A 17,331-nucleotide genomic window follows, 5' to 3' on the forward strand; every position below is an offset into this window, starting at 1 on the left:
TAGAACCACGCTGATATTGAAACTGGTCCATCCAACGGTTCATCCAGGTGTCTATCCACAAAAATAAATAAATAAATCTGGGTCTGAGGTCCGGGCCATATACTGTACGTGTGGCTCATTGACTGATTCTGATAAAGGTCAACATACGGTCCAACTGAAAATATACCTGAAGGCTGGGTATGTTTTACTGTCATAACTTACAATGCGTGAATATGAATCTCACCTAATTGTTTAAATATGTTGTTTGGTGACACCTGTTTTTTTTTAGCCAGAGAAAGATAAAATGCGGAAGCCAAAATTGTTTTATACTCTAGATTGCCTTCACTTGAATCGGTCTCATCACCAAGTGCACTTTTATCCTGGTTGACACCCCTCCACCCACGCCGCACTATATTTACATTTTGCTTATGCTCTTCCCTCTTCGATTGTGCCAATTTTATTCACCTTTTCTCGTCAGCTGAAGTTCCTCATCCCTCCTCTCTGGTCGCCTTGTGATTTCTGCTCCCATGTCAGCCCCTTCAAATGCATTCAAAGGAAACACAGGGAGCGTTTGATATATACGTGAGCAGAACACGGCATGACAGAATTATCCAGCGATCCATATTTCCAGCTCCCGCTAGACCAGGTAGGAGGGGAGCACAACACAAAGCCAGGCCTTCTCACGATCTTTCAGTTTGACATTTGAATGAAATCAAGCCAAGGAAAGTTCACGTCGGTGTTGTGCATTCCTGCCTGGGAGAGTTTAACTTCCTGCAAATTTGATGAAAAGGCTCCACTGTTTGCATTCTACAAACATTTTATATGGATTTGGATGAGCTTTTCTATTGTATTTTTTGATGGATTGTAGGCAACTGGACCTGAGTGATGACTCATATCTTAGGGAAGAGTCAAATACACCACCTCACCATATGAGTCCCTTTGTGCCTACAGATTTGTAGAGAAGGAACTTTTCAAAAACTGAATTGGCCAAATGCTGCATTTACCATTGAGGAGTTTGTCTTTTCTTCTGATCGATTGATCTGTCATTTGGATGTCAAGAGTTTTATTGGAAATTTCAACCTATGTCATCGTAATGATGCAGTTTATTCATGGTTAGATTTATTGCATTGATGCTTCTTTATATGTAAACAGATTACTTTAGATGTGAATAATGAAATGTCAATGAAAGCACACAAAGTAAATCAAACAAATAAACCTTGTTGGACACTGTGAAATCACAAATGTGCCTAAGCAATGATTTATTTATCTATTTTTTTGTACGATAAAATGGTTTTCTTATCAGAGCTCACTGTGGATTTAGAAGTGATGTGAGGTTTACTTGCTAGTAGTGATGGGTGGATGAGGCATCGTGAAACAGTATTGCAGTAGTGTTGATGAAACAGTGTTCCAATTTTCAGAGGCCACTAGATGGCGCTCTTGGTTTAGAAATGATGTCAGGTTTCATTGAATTTGTTGTTCAAGTCTAAACAGTTTAGACTCAGAAAAAAACTTTTATGAAACCTCTTAAATCTATCAATACTGTGTCATGAAACCTTACAGGATTGACTACTACAACTAGCTGCTCGCAGCAAAAGATTAAAGGACAGAGAGAGTCATCTAGCCAAGACGAGGACACTGCGTCCCCCGTGAAACGGCAATATGACTGACATTATTGATAGGCAGTCGGAGATGGACACAGACGCCCCTCAGATGCAGTTGGTGGAATTTAATGGCCTGCACAAGTTGTCCTCCGATGAGACTGAAGGTATCTGTTCTGGTTCCATTTAACCGTTTCCCTTTCCATAAGACTGTGCATCATCTATCTTAGGTTATTAAGGAAGAAGAAGAGGCTTCCTCAGTGTGAACCCTTGAAAACACATCTTGAGAAAGAAAATGATAGATATAGATAACAGTCGCCTGGGCGTCCTGAGACCTGGCTATTAGTCACACAGCCCAAAGCTGCTTTCTCGAGATCTGGAGCAGGGCATCTTTCACACTGACCCAACAGTCCCTCAGCATCAGCTGAGCAATGCTTTCCATTCATTAATATTAGTCAACCACAGCTGTATTGGTGAAAGGAAAAGAAGCACTAAAGTAATTTTGAAGGACAGATAAACATGTAAAACCCCTCACCATGTCAGTGTAAATGCATTTTCTTAAACAAATTCATTGTGCTGTTCATCATAGTTCCTGACTGACAGGTAGAGCTTCTTTCTCCCACCATCGACTGCCACCACGTGTCCTCGGAAACATTCATAAACGCCCATTAAGCATCATCACAACCATTATGTGGGGTTGCCCCCGAGTACGTGCAGCCGGAAAAAGTGGAGAAACAGACACAACAAAAGATGGAATCTCACAGACTGAGTCATCAATCTGGGTGTGTGGTGGAGCCGGAGTCTGGTATGAATAGCAGCACAGATTGGGGATGATTTAACAGCTTGTGGAGTGACAACTCCTACAATTAAGCCTCTGCGTCTCACCCCGCCTCTGTCTTCCTGCCTGTGATCAAGAATTCAACCACATCATGAATGATGCCTCAATTCCTCCTGAAGAAAAACACGGAGGGAAGTGAACAAAGATTCGCTCAAATGCTTCACACGTATATCATGAAAGCTGTGAGATTACATTCGTGGTCTCTTCCATACACTTGAATGAATTTCCATTCATTTGATCTATGCGATAAGTTACTTATGTAGATATTGCTTGTGGGTTGATACAGATGTTTTACCCCAAATTGTGCTTGAAGAAAAACACAAGTCAGACTTTCTTCACCATATGTTATAAACATCCATCTTGATGTCTAGTGTTGGGGCTGGTGGGGCTTCACGAAACAGTGTCGTCTTTTTCATTCCAGTAGATGGCACTCTCTGCTCTAACTGTTGGCTTTGAACAACATTTTCATGGAAACCTCACATCATTTCTAAACCAAGAGCGCCACCATTTGAGCCCAGAAAATAAGAACACTGTTTCATGAAGTCTCACCTGCACATCACGAGTGATGGGTTGAAGAAATACACAAGTCAGACTTTCTTCACCATATGTTATAAACATCCATCTAGATGTCTAGTGTTGGGGCTGGTGGGGCTTCACGAAACAATGTTGTCTTTTTCATTCCAGTAGATGGCACTCTCTGCTCTAACTGTTAGCTTTGAACAACATTTTCATGGAAACCTCACATCATTTCTAAATCAAGAGCGCCACCATTTGAGCCCAGAAACTGTACTACAACTAGCTGCTTGCAGCAAAAGATTAAAAGCAAGAGCGCCACCATTTGAGCCCAGAAACTGTACTACAACTAGCTGCTGGCAGCAAAAGATTAAAGGACAGAGAGAGTCATCACCTAAACCAAGAGCGCCACCATATGAGCCCAGAAAATAAGAACACTGTTTCATGAAGTCTCACCCGCATATCACGAGTGATGGGTTGATATCCATGATGAAGAGTTGAATTTGTCACCTATGATGTCATGATAGTATTAAAATGGCGATGAGTTTCCATGAAACAGTGTTCTAATTTTCAAAGGCCACTAGATGGCACTGTGAGCTGTATAACGTTTGACTTGAAACAATTATTTCAGTTCCATGAAGCCTAATTTCTCAAACAAAAGCGCCATCTAGTAGCCTCATAAACCCTTCTATAGTGTTTCATGATACCCTACGAGACATCACCAATGTAGACCACTGATTATGTACTTCAATAAAATGAATGCAATGATAAAGGCACATTAATGTAATGTAACTCTGAAATGACACAGTATCACACAACAGGGAAACAAGGGAAATATCAATTTAGATTGAAGTGATGTTGTTTACTTAATACCAGGCAGCGCTCTAAAGAACAAGCTAAGATATGCAGTATGCAACAGCGTGTAATTATATGATATATGATTCATAGAACCAAATATCTTCTCAAAACTGTCTAAAGATTTGCATGTTTTTTTTTTTTTAGTTCAGCCTTTTAACAAAAAAAGGGGGATGGCTAATTTCGTGTTCTACCACCAGATCACAGTTAGCCTAAGTAAATCTGGAGACATGAAAAAGTAAAGTTGCACAAGATACACATAAAATGTGGTTGACTTATTTTGTACTGCACTACATTTATTAATTTAAGAAGGTCCTTTAAACATCACCCACAAAACACGTCTTGATCCAGCAGCATGGAAGACATGTCCTATAACATTCCTCTTCATCAAAGACCAGGACTCATCCCTGATCCCAAAGCTCATGAGCGAGGGAGATGTTGACAAACAAACAAAACACACGCAGCTCATTGCTGACTAAAAAAGTCACGGCTCCTCTCCACTGATGAAAGTGTAATGCCGTCATTTTATGGCTGGATTAGTTCTGAGGAGATACTGTGGCGTTTGGGATGCGCCCAGACTGAATGCTAAATTACTTATTAGGCATAAGGTTCTGCTAGCGTTTCTGCTTTATGAAAGGCCAAGTTTAATAAACCTCTGATCGACGGAGGACTGTAAACAAATGCATTAGTGGCTTCAAGTCAACGGCACAGCAAAATGAATGTAAATGCTTCACTAAAAATTTGGTAGCAATGGGCGGATGAAGCTTCAAGACCAAGAGTTCTATGGTTTGTCACTTTTGGTTAAAAAGTATTTTATTAAAACGGCCTGTGACTACACATTTGTGGTGGTCGCACTACATGCAGTCATGTCCCATAGTGAAGGATAGATGCAGTTGCATGACGCAGTATTGATGGGTGGTTGAGGTTTCATGAAACAGTGTCCAGATTTTCAGAGGTCGCGAGATGATACTGTTTGATCTTAAAAGTTTGGACTTGAACTAAATATATCTAAACCAAGAGCACTATCTAGTGGTCTCTGAAAGTTAGGACACTGTTTCATCAACCTTGCATTATTGTTTCATGATACCTCACCTAGTCACTAGTGTCCTAATTTTCCTGCTCGAAAATATTGGCCTCAAACAACTGTCACATTCAAGCCTCTCGCTCCATTTTCAAAATGAGAGCGTCACTTTCTCTCAATATGAGGACACTGTTTCATCAACCCTGCATTACTGTTTCATGATACCGCATCTAGTCACTAGTGTCCTAATTTTCCTGCTCGAAAATATTGGCCTCAAACAACTGTCACATTCAAGCCTCTCGCTCCATTTTCAAAATGAGAGCGCCACTTTCTCTCAATATGAGGACACTGTTTCATCATCCCTGCATTACTGTTTCATGATACCTCATCTCGTCATCACTAGTGTGATAATTTTCCACAAGATGCCACTGAAATCTTGGCCTCAAACAACTGTCACATTCAAGCCTCTCACTCATTTTAGAAACGTGAGCGCCACCTTCTCTCAATATGAAGACACAGTTTCATCAACCCTGCATTACTGTTTCATGATACCTCATCTAGTCACTAGTGTCCTAATTTTCCACAAGATGGCACTGAAATCTTGGCCTCAAACAACAGTCACATTCAAGCCTCTCACCCATTTTAGAAATGTGAGCGCCACCTTTCTAAAAATGAGGACACTGTTTCATGAAGCACCACCAGTTAAATATTCGCTAAATGCTTTTTTGAAAATGATATATGATAATATATGATGAACATTGAAAACAACTCAATATCAAAGTGTATACTTAGATATTTTTCTCATTATTTTTGATCTTTTTGTAGTTATAGTCAGTGTTGTTTGGCAGCTGTCATTTAAAAATAATAACTTGAGCCTTGGCTCAGTGTCATGAGCCAGGTTGATCGACAGGTAAATGTAAAAGCCTGGTAATTATTTGTACACAAAAGGAGGGCCATCAATATCCCTCTGAGGGGAAGATGAAAGAGTGAATCATTGCCTGAGGCCAGTTTTGAGGTTTTCATCAAGAATGATTGACAAAGTCCCGCCAGCTGTCACTGACGTTTCCCTCCCAATATTGGAGAAATCCAACACGGTTGACAGGCCCACTGTCAGCACCTGAATCCCTCAGGAGCCTGGGATCTGTGCTGGACAGGTCTGATGTATACATTGGTAAAGGCTGCTGGCAGCTTGACTCCTCATCTTCCATCTTTATCACCACTCAAAATTATTTTTGTAAGGAAGGATTCCAGCCCATCCCATGACCCGCACGCCTCCAGGCACAGCAAATCGCATTAAGTCTGGGCCGGGGTGGAATAGAAATGCTTCTGAGAGAGATCTATATCCCTCTGGATCATCATGAAAACCGTCTGCTATTTATAATCAGCCCATTTTCCACTGCGTGAAAGTGGACGCGTGTGGGAAGAAAAGATAAGATTTCACATTAATATTTTGATTATGGTAGCACAGGTCTGACTGATGACAAAACATGAATATATCTATTGTCACAGCTGCCGGTGCTGCCCTGGATATTACAAGTTTGTGAGCAGTAAATGTGGAATTTAAATGGGATTTGTAAGAAAAGGACACCAGGTGGATAGGGATCACATACCAGGTTCGAAATGTTAAATGCATGATGTCATGATTCTTATTTTACTGCTCCTACAACCTCCTTTGTCCGTTTGTTTGAGTTCAGCAGTACAATCGTGTAACCATTTACTTCATCACTAAAGCATTAGTGTATTTTCCAGTTTAAAAGACTGAGAACCAAGAGTTTGGAGACGTGCGTGAGGTTCTCTGAAACTGTGTCCTCATTTTCAGTGCCCACAATATGGCACTCTCTGCTGTAAAATCTTTGGCTGTGGACAACCATTTGAAGGAAACTTCACACCATTTTTAAACCGGGAGCGCCATCTACTGATTTAATCGGCACGATAACGTACATTCTCAAATGTTTCATGTTACGACATTTGTGGCCAACAAAGGTCTCACTGGGGAAAATTGATTGTTTGGGAGTGACTTCCAGTGCTACTGACTCAGCTATTGGCTCTGACTGAATCAACATGACTCGTGCTTGTCAAGAAGAAATGATCCTGACTCATGCAATAATAAAGTTTTATATGTCTGTCTTTTGAAATGATGTGCTGATGTCCTCGTTTTTTCAGAGGCCAAAGAAGTGGCACCCTTGGTTTTAAAATATACGGTAAGCCTTTTCAGCACATAGTGTCACCATATGGCTGAAAATGTGTCCACTGTTTCATGAAGCTTCACCATGCCATCACCATTCGAGTCATGTTTTCTTGATGGTTTTTCCCACCTTCACGAGTCGCACGTTAGAAACATGACGCTATCCCAGCAGGTCTAAGCCTTAGCTAGGTGCATCACTACGGAAAAAATATGCTTTCCATGGACTAGACGTCTTTGGGCCCTAGTTTGCTCCACATCGCTTTCTCCACATACCCAGAACCTGCACCTACAAATGCACTTGCTCCTAGTTTTTCTGAATCTCAGTCATATAGCTGCTGTATATATCTTCATCAGGGAGTCTGCCTGAGACACAACTGTCCTCTGACTCCACACAGAATCACGTACAACATAAGTGCAGTATGTATCATATGAATATTAGGTTCTAACTGTGGCTACTATTATGAAAGTGAGAGTCTCACACGCAGACTTAGTGGGAGTGCTGGTATGAGTGGCAGGTGACACAAACAAATTTGTAATAAAATGGATAAAAAGGAAACCCACAAGGCAACAGCGAGTCTCCTGGTCAGCTGCCAAGTCGAGAACCGAAAACAAATGTTTGGAAACTCTATAATCCATCTTTTATGCTGCTGCTGAAAAGTTGTCTCATATTTCTCTCCCTCTGTTTAGAGCTGACAAGTCCCAGAGCAACACCATTGAGGGGAAAAAAAGCAACCTGTACTGTTTTGACTCCACACCTGCAGACTCCATGTACGTCCGGAGTAATTCCCTCCACCGCAGTGGTCAGTCAACAGTGATTAATTAGCTGCGTTTGCATTAATCTGCACAGCATTTCGACGCTCAGCTCCAGTCACCTGAGTTCAAGGCAAAATTTGCATAAACTGAGAGTGGGAGGAGTTTCACACTGGCAAATGTCTCTGGGTCTGGATCGGGTCCCACACAAAGATAGAATGAGAGGGCGCTATAAAGTGATGGATGTACGCAACACAAGCAAAACGGCATGTTGCATTGTGTTTGTTTCTTTGCTGGAAGTATCAAGCATGCAACCACACGATGAGGAGGAGACGTAGAAAGGCACTTATGTTGGAGACATCTGTAATGAAAGTGTGTGTCTGTATAGGTGACTTGTCTGAGCGCATGTTGCTGGCTTACGACAGACAAATCAACTCATATATTTAATTTAACTGAATGGAGCGTCTCTGAATTCCTGGACCTTCTGCTCATTTTGTAAACACAGAATACGACAGGACAGACACGGATGAGGTCATGGTTCATAAGTGCAGAACAATAGATGTAGATACTGTGCTCAACTATTTTGTTCTGATCATTTTTTGTTTCTTTTTTTTTCAGGGAGATCAGGGAGAAAAGTCTCAGGTCACTTAAGCAGCATAGTGAGCATGTGCCGGTGAGTAGCGATGGGCTGATGAGGCTTCATGAAACAGAGACATCATTTTCAGTGACCCCTAGATGGCACTCTCTGTCTTATTTGAACAATTTGATTGAAACTGCACGTCATTTTTAAAAAGAAAGTGCCACCTTCTCAGCTCAATAAACACTGTTTCATGAAGCCTCACCGGTCCATCACTGCGTGTCAGTCATTGTTATGATCTTCAGTTTGGTGCAGCTTGCTTTACTTGTCACCTCATTGGTTAAACGGTGTGTGCGCTTGATTGGCTGGAACTAAAACCAGTTCAGACTGGTTTGGTTACCCCTGTCTTAAGTCTCGAAACACGTTGTGATTCTATGCAATAAGGTGGTTTGGGTGTGCAACCCACCAAAGGGACCAAACTCAAACCAGCACTCCTTCAACAGTCAACAGTTTCATAGGAGTCAAGAGCGAATGTCACTATGGCCTCAGAAGAACACTTTCTTTCCTTTTAACATACTATCCAAAAAATAATTTCATGTGAAAACTGAAACATGTTCTGCTAAGTTTATTTTCAGCTCCTATGATGCTGGGTGGAAGAAATGTTGGGCGGATCACAACTCAAAATAAATTAAAATAATCAATCCATTTTGCAATTTCTTTTATCAATGAACTTTGTAACTTTGGACTTTTGTTTATGAACATTTTGAAAAGATTTGTCAAAGCGAATAGCATCATATATCATAGTTTGAGGTGGTTTCTGTCATGTTTGGACTGAGTTTGGAGACATTTTGCTACATGTTTTTGATTTTTATTTGCTTTGCACTTCACAATATTTATACTTTAAATTATAACTATTGTTTTTCATATCATTTTGTTGTTTTTAATGTGCCGCCATGAGTGAGGAATTGGTCAAGATCATTTCAGAACAGTGCTGGGGGATTGATCCTTGCAGTGTTGTGAAAATTCCAAGCATCCTGTGTTGCACCGGCTTCTGTCCGACCTCCAACTTCAATTTATTGAATTACCGATTAAATCTCACTTGCATCAGTACAAATGTATGCAGACCTTGATCGCTGTTGCTTTCAGACGGGGCAGTGAAGATGGACTGGGTCATCAGTCGACTGTGCCTTGAATTGAAATGTCAAACTGTCCTGCTCAAGTGTGCGACCTGCTGATCCAATATTCAAATGATGGCAGGGTTGACAGTGAAGAGGTAAAAATAAAAAGTAAGGAGTAAAAGAAGTAGCCCTCTCCCATCAGAACTGTCTGCTTTTCACAAAAAACATGGCATTTTTTTCTGACCAGTGAGAGCACAGGGCACCAACACGATCAGAATTACATTAGCAACCATCCTCAAAGGGCTTATGAAGCCAAGTGCCCTGATAGAACGTTGTTAGATTGTTTCCACAAGTCCACAAGGAACCGCCATTTAAACCACCAGTCTCCAGTACTATCGGCATTGGGTTAGTCTTACCTTTGGATATGCAGTTTTTAGATTTTAGCCCAACCCAAATGTGCTGTGAAAAGTGCCTGAGCTCTACCGCAAAACGTCAGTAAAGATTCCCAGCACTTATGACTTGCCGAACAAGGTACAGGAAAACCACTCATGCGAAACTACTCCAGTGTGAATAGATGAGATGTAAAGATACATAACATCCTGTGTTTCTATCGTATTGTACCAGGTAATTGAACTGCATGTAAAAAAAAAAAAAAAAAGCAGGGAGCCCGTGGCCCTCTTCCCTATGTGTGTCAAGTTATTTTCAGACTTTCTGATCTTCTGAAAAAGAAGATGTTTGTGACCTAATAATGGCCAACAATAATATATATATATATATATATATATATATATATATATATATATATATATATATATATATATATATATATATATATATATATATATATATATATATATATATATATATATATATATATATATATATATATATATATATATATATATATATTTATTTATTATTAATAGTATTATACCTTGCCAGAATGGAGTTCCACACCATAGACACCATCATCATACTTTAAAAGAGAGATGGATTTACTGTGATTTTACTGTTGATGTATTATGATTATTTTTTCACAGTTAAGGGTTATTTCCATCAGATGCTCATGATAGTGATTTCATTGCTCTTGGTTACAATGTAAATCACTTGTGAAACAGAGTCTTAAAGATGCAAAACGACTCAGATAGTCAGATGACTACTCGAAGATCTAACAGGCCCATTTACCTGTCAAAGCTCTGAGAGGATGGATGAAGAAAAACACTGTCAAATGAAGGTGAGAGAAATTCAGTTCCAGTAAATACATATGGAGCAAGTATAAAAAAGTCCAGGTCTGGCCCTCGGGCCGACGTCATGACCGGCAACTGTATGTCAGCAGCTGGAGCACACAAGGCAACTTGCACAATAGTCATCTTCCAGGATGCCTCTTGTTTGTGGACATCACCAGCACGATCCTCGCTTCCGTGAACTGAGGTCAACTTTTAAAGACGAGCCAATATTACATCTGCATCTTCAGAGAAGCAAATCCAAAACAGCCAATTCCAGTTAGGTAAATGATCATAGAACAGTCGTTGCTAACCTCTTTATGACTTTATGAGAACTTAAATTGAAAAACCGCACGTCAGCAATATCTCGGGCCACGTGTTGGACGGCTCTTGCAACCTTGTGAACGTCTCACCACGTCTCCAGCGCCTCCGTGCTTTGCTGACGCTTCCACATTGGTCTCTCTTGGGTCCTCATGCTGAGCAGGAAGCCTGCTAAAGTGCGATGCTCTGCAGCTTGGTTATCTGACTTGATCTAATAGTAAAGTACACAAGCAACGGCCGACAACAAAGCTGAATCAATATGGTTGACAAAGTCATTGATATCCAAATAGAGGTTCAATAACGCTCTTGACTGACATCCCAGCTCCGCCGTGAACAGCCATAGAGTTTAATCTGTCCTCCTCCTACACATTCTCAAGCTAATAAATTTGTCCCGCGTCACTTTGCCCAACAGGTGAGTTTGCTTGTGTCTACATCAGAGCGGGGAAAACGGAGACCCCGATCAATTCAGGTTAACTATGCAAATGTAACAAAGGGCGGCGAACACTGGTCCCTGTCTCCTCCACAGGAGTCAATAAAGGTCAAGCAATTAGTTTTCCCTTTTTTTTCCTCTACGTCATTTTGAAACTCAACATTGTCAGTCAAAACGTGGCGCCTGTCCAATCTGACCTTCACTTGACCTCTCATTTACACTTTGTTAATCCTTCTTTGATGATGGAATTGAAGCCATATAGGGACAGTATTCATGATCAGATGTGACCCATGGCTTGCCCACATTTACGCATAGCTTTTCCCATAGATTGCTCAACAGTTATGCTATTTTATTCTCTACGATTTCCCAACATTTCATGTCCAATGTGTTGACATGAATTATGTCTTCTTTAAGAATAATTTTTACCTTTAATATGAAATAATTCCTTCGCTCGCCCCCCCTTTTCCGACATGCCCGAGGCATAGAGAGGAGCTGAGCTCAGTTTTTGGTTGCGATTCCGCTTTCAATTTATCATTTCAGTGTTGCTGCAAACCGCTTTACAATTTAATTTTGCTGACAAAAATAAAGAAGTGTGAAAGAGATAGCGCACTGTTTGTCTTTATGAGACGGTGGTTTTCGCTGGCCTTCCACTGCAGCGCTTATTATGAGCCTTGTCAAAATGACCGATTAGAACTTTCCATCACCCCGAGTCAGCTCCCCCCTCAGCTCTTTTCGACGCCGGCATATTTCGCGATGCCTCCGCGCGGAGACTGTGAATAGAATTTGTCTTCATGATTAGTGGTGAAATTAAACGTGCCCCCTCTCTGGCCTCCGTTTGCCTCTCCAGCGCATTCCTAATAAGACGGCAGGACACAGTCGTCATATGTTTCACGGTGCAGATGCATTTCCCCACTTCCGTTTCGCCCACAACGTGAACTTCAACAAGAATAATGTTTTCTTTGTGTGCGTAAATACCACAGATCTATGCTATCAGTCATGTACACCAAGCATTAGCAAGGTTTAACAGGCAACACCTCATGGAAGGAGAAGCCAGTCACGACAAATGAAGGGCCAATCCACAATTTTAACTTCACTGGTGCTCTGACAAAAAAATGTATATATACAGTGGTACCTCGGTTTTCGAACGTCCCGGAATTCGAACAAATCCGAGTTTGAACACAAATTTTGAGATTTTTTTGCTTTGGATTACCAACGAAAATCCAGAACTTGAACGCCCGCGAAAAAAGCCAGAAAAACCATAACATGCGTGGACCGATCAGCTGACCCACGACGCGCTTTGTTATTGTGTATAACGCAGCCTCTGTATGCAGACGTGTCCCGTTAGCTACATTTACTGACTGTTTCTTCTTCATATTGAGGTGTAAAACCTTTCCTGTCTCCACACTGGACCGTGGTAGAGTGTCACATGGGAGGTGCTCGCTCTCCACACCTCCGAGGCTGGAGCGCTCACTCCAGGGTTTGATGTCCTGTTGTGGGCTGGAGCTGGGACAGGGATGAGGCGAGTCTGGGACAGAGCGTTACTTGGTTTATGACTTTGTCACAGCCAAACTGCACAGAAGCGCACATTCAGAGCTGGACACGCACCGGGCACCTCTTCACTTCTGGAGAGACGTCACTCACTCGGCAACCCCTCCCACATGCAGCGGCCACACACATAGAGGAACAGCGCACCTGCAGCAGACACTCTACATTCACTCCTACAAAAGACTATTTTAAGGCTTGGAACGCATTATCTCTTTTTCCATTCATTGTAATGGGAAAAATCAATTCAGATTTCGAACAAATCGCTTCTCGAACGGCCGTCTGGAACGGATTGTGGTCGAGAACCGAGGTACCACTGTATATATATATATATATATATATATATGTATATATATATATATATATATACACTTTGGCTTCACTTTGGCATTTCAAAGTTGAAGAAAGAAAATACATACAAGATACAAAGTTGCAAACAGGCTCAAACCACAGTTAATGAATTAAATATATGCAAAAGTAGTTGTATTCATTCAGCCAATGTGTTAGAATGAATGATGCATATCTACTTGATCAATTCATCACATCATTATTTATTGAACACAGTGGTGTTTCCAGAAACAGAGAATTCACCGCTGTCATGTCAAAAGAAATACTTCTTTTTCTTCTTCTTCTTCTTCTTATTAATGCGATGAAAGCTCCAGGGCAAAACAACTTTTGGATCTGGATGATTGGGGAAAGTTAGCAGGACCATACACTGAGAAGGTGCTGACGATGAAGTCCTTGTGAGTTGCTTCTCACTCAGAACAGGTGGTTTATTTACAGGTGAATCAACATCTGCACTCGTCTGCTGGCATCATCATGTGGCTAATGCGTCAGACAAGGAGTAGCTGAACTGCGCTCGATGTGTCAAGCTTTGCAGTACAGTCTTCAAACTAGTGAAAATAACATGAGGCACGTTTATGTTGACAAAACTAGGGGTTAATCATGCATCTCAAAATGTGTGAGTTACTTCCTTCAAACAAACGTCACATCTGGATGTGAATCCTAAAATGAAAAAAAAATCAAAAAATAAAAAATCATATTGTTACAGTTTATAGAAACTACACCATCAAAAACATGAGCAGTTTACTGTCTTCACTGTGGAAAGGTTTCCTTTTCCATCTCCTAATTATAACACTATTCCCTAAGTTTTTCGAAAAACTATCTCCTTACATTTCAAAACTGACAGCTCTGCTGGAGCTTGTGGTTTTGCTTGAATCCTTAATATTAAATAAACAAATAAATAAATAAATAATAACCCGAAGAAGCCCAACCGTTCAGCAAGCAATGATCAAGTTCTGTCAGTCGGTTTAAATATTTCCAGAGCTGAAATGAAGTCAGCACAACATGGTTTTCTTGTTTTGATGGAGTTTACTTTTTTTCCCAAAAATATTGTTGGTATTATATCGATAGAAAACTTGTTTAAATTTCAAAGCCAACTTGTCCGTCTTTGGAGAAACTTCTTCCATGATCTCTCATTTCTTCAAACTTTTTAATTGAAGTAAAAAAGGCAGCATGCGTACCATCAAGTATTATGGTCTGGATATAAGCAAGGCCACCCAGTGCTCCGACTACAAGATTAAAGATAAACTTCAATCGAGAATATTCCGCCTCCGATTTGAACATCAGTGGATTTGGAGGGGGCTGCAGGCGTGTTCTGTTATCGCATGTGAGGAGCTGAAAATGTCATTGAAGCACAAACAAATCTGACGTCCTTTGAGGTGGAGCAGATGTAGTTTTGATGGTTTTGTGTCCTCAACTTACATCCATGATCAGTTTCTGCTAGATGAGGGGTTATGGATCATCAAAGAACTGGACAATAAGTCACTAAATAGAACTTTATTATATGGATATTCTGCAACACTGTGGATTGGGGAGCACATCGCAACAGTTTATAAACCAATTCCTTGTTTATTTATGGTTAATACTTTGCAATTGTGAATGAACTTTTGGTGACTACTCCAGGGTAAAATCTAGTCCACGGGTTCTTAACCTTTTTGATACTGCGTCCCACCTTTTCCAGAACAAACGGCCCATGCAAGGAATAGAACTGGTTCATGACTGTGATTTGTGATTTCAGAATGACTGATTTCATTGGTGTTCAATAATCATACATGTAAACAAACCAAAACCTTGTGAAATGACCTGAAACCATGTGATCAGCACCAAGATATTTGTTATCGAAAAGTCCAAGTAGCAGCAGAAGCAGGTGCAAGTCATGTTCATCAAAGAAAAAAAAGAAGAAAAAAACACACTGTTGAGAAAATTGGAAAGACTGTATCATGAATACCAGTCTGAAATAAAATAAATATAATAAAACAACGTCTAAATATTATATTTTTTTTTTTTCATAGATAAACTAAGTAAAGTGTAAATGAAAGTATCACCATTTTACTGTTGGGGGCGCCATCACTTTCTTTATCATTTTTTCTTTTCAAGAACTTCTCGATAGTTGGTAACTGTCACAGATTTGCAGCTGGCAGGTCAATTCAGTGACACATGCCGAGAGGTGTAAAACAAAAAACTTCGAAGGGCCCTCTAAGGGGCGCTCATGGCACAAACATGGGCCTCGGCCCTATGGTTAAGAATCACTGATATAGTCAGTCGTAACAAGACACATGTAGTTTAGTTAATATAGACAGAGAAATACAGGTTCCTTAGTCCATGGAGATATTCACATGACGTCTTGTCATAAATTGATAAATGGGTTAATTCTGCCATTGTATTTGGAAGATTCATTATGAAGAATGATGAGTTGTCTGCAACATTCTGAGTGATGGGCTGGTGAGGCTTCATGAAACAGTGCCATCAATGTCAAAGCTCAGAAGGTGGCGCTCTCTGTGCCTTCCATCATTGAAATAGAAGATCTTGTGGGCTCTGAAAATGAGGACACTGTTTCATGAAGCCTCACTAGGCCCTCTGTAGCTCAGTTGCTAAACTGAGTGTGCTTGTGACTGTCTGTCACTATGGGTTGGCCAAAGCAGGTGGGAAATGCTCCAGTAGGGAATCAGCAAGAGAGAATAAAATGAGAAGTCTCCAACCAAATACCAGCATGAGTGATGGTCTCCATCATCTAAAGCACTTTGTCCTTGGCTACAGAATCTAATCACTGATCGCTGCAGTCCATGCAGTGCTGCTCCCTGAGACTGCCAGTTCTTGTAGGTAGGAACTGTGGTTGGAATGACAATAAGCTCTAAATCTGAGACCAGGTGGAATGGTGGAACTTGTGCAGTTTGTAGTGGAGATTCTTCTCTAGCTGAAGGTATCTTCACAAGGGAGGTGAAGGTGGAGATGGACACAGACTGATGCTGCATTATCATACAATCCCATCATTTTTTAACAAAGATAACCACATTCTGAAAACTGAAATTTAGGATGATGTTTCATGAAGCCTTACCAGTCCATCACTGGCCATTGATACCTAGTTTTGATGTTAATTGATACATACAGTACCTTGTTTGACCCTGTCAAAAATATGGCACCATGAGTCAAGCTCCTCATCCTGAGGTACTTCATATACCAGCTGACATCTTCACCAGGTTCTAAGAATGGAAAGTTATGGAGCACAACACCGTGTCTTACATGACATCCAGGGAAACACTGCCTTTGGTGTCACGAAGAGGATATGAAAGGCTGCTTTACAAAGAGAGAAGGGAGTGAACAGGTAGCAGGTACCATTTTATGGTGACTCCTGGGCATCTTCCTGAGCAGGTACTCGGGTCCAAGGAATGGAAAAGAGGTGGAAAATGGATGTCAAAAGTCTGCTTCACATCCATTCCAGACGGCCGTTCGAGAAGCGATTTGTTCGAAACCTGAATCGATGTTTCCCATAACAATGAATGGAAAAAGGAATAATGCGTTCCAAGCCTTAAAATAGTCTTTTGTTGGAGTGAATGTAGAGTGTCTGCTGCAGGTGCGCTGTTCCTCTATGTGTGTGGCCGCTGCATGTGGGAGGGGTTGCCGAGTGAGTGACGTCTCTCCAGAAGTGAAGAGGTGCCCGGTGCGTGTCCAGCTCTGAATGTGCGCTTCTGTGCAGTTTGGCTGTGACAAAGTCATAAACCAAGTAACGCTCTGTCCCAGACTCGCCTCATCCCTGTCCCAGCTCCAGCCCACAACTGGACATCAAACCCTGGAGTGTGAGCTCCAGCCTCGGAGGTGTGGAGAGCGAGCACCTCCCCTGTGACACTCTACCACGGTCCAGTGTGGAGACAGGAAAGGTTTTACACCTCAATATGAAGAAAAAACAGTCAGTAAATGTAGCTAACGGGACACGTCTGCATACAGAGGCTGCGTTATACACAGTAACAAAGCGTGTCCTCCGATTACTTCGAATTCCGGGACGTTCAAAAACCGAGGTACCACTGTACTTTGATAGGAGACA

The sequence above is a fragment of the Synchiropus splendidus genome, chromosome 10 (assembly GCF_027744825.2).
Source record: "Synchiropus splendidus isolate RoL2022-P1 chromosome 10, RoL_Sspl_1.0, whole genome shotgun sequence".
Lineage (NCBI taxonomy): Eukaryota > Metazoa > Chordata > Actinopteri > Syngnathiformes > Callionymidae > Synchiropus > Synchiropus splendidus.